A 3,690-nucleotide genomic window follows, 5' to 3' on the forward strand; every position below is an offset into this window, starting at 1 on the left:
TCCGACCTGCCACATGGACAGGGGGCCGGGCAGCACAGATGTGCATGCTACAAGGAGACGCACGGGAGACTGCAGGAACCACCTGCCTCCTCCCTGAGCTGAGAAGTGGACCAGCAGGGCCCCTGGTATCGCTCTGAGCAAACTGGAAGGCGCCCCACTCTTAGTCACTTGTACTGTTGTCACAACACTGTGCAAGGCAGTGCTGAATGCCCCCGGTTTATAGCTGAGGACAAGTGAGGCTCTTGACTGTCCCCCCATTTGCCAGGGCACTGGTTTGTGCTCAAAGTCCTGTAGGAAAATCTGCACTGGTTTGTGCTCAAAGTCCTGTAGGAAAATCCCCATCTCCGGCCTGTTTCCCCAAAATGTATCTGCTGCTGCCCGCTGGATGAGAGTTTTATTCGTTCACTTTAGAAATGAAGTTCCCAGCCAGTGCCAGACTAGGAATGGGCATCAGGGATGAAGGGCAAACCTGACCAGTGGTGCACCATCCTCAGGGAACTCATTCCAGTGGAGGCTGGACTCCTGGAGCCCAAAGATGCCAGTTGCAAAGACAGATGGTCTCAGGGTGCCCGGCTGGCTCAGTCAGTAAAGCCCGTGACTCTTGATCTCGGGGTCGTGAGTTCGAGCCCCATGTGTGGTGTAGAGTTTACTCAAAATTAAAAAAAAAAAAAGATCAATGGCTTCAAACTAGAAGTGACATTTTGGTTGAGAGGAACCATTCTAGAAGTCACGTTTTGGCTCCAAAACCTCTGGGAGGAGCCATTTATTGCCTGTCTCCTAGAACAGAACATTCCAGAAGCCAGGGTCTGGAGTTACAAGCACCATGGTGCCAAGTCCTCGAGACCCGTTGTCTGGCTCATCCCTTGTGCTGGTGGCATTTTCTGGTTTCTGTGGTGTAAATACTCTCTCCTGTGGCCACTTCCAAGCTACCACTGTGATGTTCCTGAACAGAGAGTAGAAAAGAGATACACAGGCAGCTCTCGCATCTGCCACTGCCTGTGCGGTGCCTAGAGCAGTGTTTGGCACACAGCAGGTGCACAATAAATACTTGGTGAACAAATGAATGTCCTGTCACATTTGTGTATACGTCCTGGGGGCCTTTATATTGTAATTCAAACTGTTTTTTGAGCACTTGGTGGTGAGATCTCTCCACCTCGCCATCCGCACCTCTTCTCATGCTGTGCGAGAATCAGTTTCGTGTAACAGAAGCCTGGAGACTGATCATGACCTGATGTAAATACAGACAGCTCCAAGGTGAAGGACAGAGGGCGTGGGTTCGGGAGACCTGGGCATCCATCCCGGGACTGCCACAGACTCACTATCCGCACTGGGGTGGTCACCGCTCCCCTTGCGGTCTCCCCTTTGATCAACAAGGGGTTTGGAGTCAGTCATCTACCACTGTGTAACCAGCCAGCCCCAAACATAATGCCTTAAAACCATCACCATTTTATTGCTCAAGATCGGCCAATTTGGCTGGGCTCAGCTGGGCGGTTCTGCTGGGGCTCTACTGGGCCTGTGTGGTCCAAGCAGCCTCCCCCAAGTCTGGGCCAGGGTGCCGACGCTCTTCTCCACATGGCCACCCGAGCAAAGGAGCCCCAGTCTCCTTCATGGCAGCAGCTACTTTCCAAGAGGGCAAGTCCCAAAGCTCCAGTGCTCAAACCTCTGCCTGCATCACGTTGCTCTTGTCCCACTGGCCAAGGTAGGTCACGCAGCCAAGCCCAGGGCTGATATGGGCAAGGCCCATACAAGGACATGGATTCTAAGAGGCATGGTTTGTGGGGGCCATGATTGTAACAGTCCACCGTCTGCCACAGAAATGGGCCAGGGTTCCCCTCAGCCTTCCCAGCCCTGGTCTCTGGGATTCTGAGCTTCCTGGGACATCTTACGCTGGGAAGGGAGTGCTTGAAGACTGACTGGGGCAGGGGGTATCAAAAAGACCCAGGAGTCAGCTCCAAGGGACTCCTGGTGGTCAATTTTGTGACCATTTGAGCATCAGAAGAATGAGTGCAAGTGACTATAAGTTATCAAATAAATCGAAACTCGTGAATCCATACTGGTGTGCAAAAAAGAAGGGGAAAAACTCACTGCAGAATGCTGTTCAGCAACTGAAAAATAAAATACTGAAGTATGCCGTGAAATGGATGTATCTCAAAAATATGATTCTATATAAAGAAGCCAAGCACAGAAGACCACATGATTGTAATCCCATTTACAGGAGATGTCCAGAAAAGGCAAGTTGAGAGAGAAAATAAATGAGTGGGGCCCTGGGGGCTGGGGAATTTACTGCAAATGGGCACAAGGGGTCTTTTTGGGGTGATGGGACTATTCTAAAATTATATTGTGGTTACAGTTGCCCACCTCTATAAATTTACTTTAAAAAAAAAATCATTAAAGTTGGGGCACCTGGGTGGCTCAGTCGGTTTAGTGTCCAACTCTTGATCTCAGCTCAGGTCTGGATCTCAGAGTCATGAGTTCAAGTCCCACTTTGGACTCCACGCGGGGGTGGAGCAAACTTAAAAAAAATTTTTTTAAATATATATAAAAATTTAAAGAAGTAAAAAATCATTAAAGCAAGTGCACTTTATAGCATACAAATTGTACCTTAAATAAAACTGTTGAATGCAAACTTATCTGCCAGCATTGGAGGTAAGGATCAGGTCAGCAAAGGGAACAATAAAAGAAAGCATCTGTCCTCTTTTTCAGGTGGAAGTGGCCACCTCCATTCGATCAGGAGAAGCTTTTTTTCAGAATCCTCCAGATAAGAGTTACCAATAATATTTTCCTAGGCATGATTATGGCGTTGTGGTTATGCCGGAAAGCTACCTTATTTAAGATCTGCTCATTCAAGTGTTTAGGGGTGAAGTATGTGTCTGACACTCTGAAATATTTTAGAGAAGAAATATTTACAATAAGTAAATACGGCAAAATGTAAATTAATGATTCAAGGTGTTGGTTTGATAAGCGATCTTTTTCGGGTTTTCCTTTTAACTTCGCTGTACATTTAAAATGTTCAAAGTGAAGGTTTTCTCGAGTACTTTTCCAATAAACCTTCCGAGGCCTGTGAAAACACCCGATCTGGACAGCTTGGATCTGATCCATTCCCACCTGTTCCAATCTTTCACCCCGGCTCAACGGGGACTGAACCTGAGCCTGCCTGCCGCCCCCACAGCTGGTCCAACCCCTGTATCCTACAGATGTAGACACTGAGACCCAGAGAGAAGCGACCTTACCTAGATGCTGCCTGAGCTGGATCCACACCCAGGCTGCCCCCCGTCTATGCCCTTAAGCACTGTGCTGAACACTCCCCCACTTGACCCCCCCCATCCTGAGGGCCCTCCCTGCCTCAGGACCCATTGAACCTGCCAGGCTGCCAAGTGGCCCCAAGGGGACTCCCAGGCCCCAGCAGGCTTCCCTCCACCTTTGCCCTCTTGGAAACTCCACCCACTGCACCCCAAAGAGCGAGTCCCCAGCGGTTGCCCAGGAAGCAAATGGCCACACATGTACCTACCCATCAGCATGGCCACGTGGAAGGACATTGTTTTTAAACTTTTTTTTAAAGATCCCATCTATTTATTTGAGAGAGAGAGAAGCAGACTCCCCACCAAGCAGAGAGCCCGATGCGGGACTCGATCCCAGCCCAAAGGCAGATGCTTACGCTTAACTGACTGAGCCACCCAGGCACCCCGGAAG

The sequence above is a fragment of the Callorhinus ursinus genome, unplaced genomic scaffold (genome assembly GCF_003265705.2).
Source record: "Callorhinus ursinus isolate GAN/ISIS: 27379988/994484 unplaced genomic scaffold, GSC_fseal_2.0 scaffold24, whole genome shotgun sequence".
In the NCBI taxonomy this organism is placed as follows: Eukaryota; Metazoa; Chordata; class Mammalia; order Carnivora; family Otariidae; genus Callorhinus; species Callorhinus ursinus.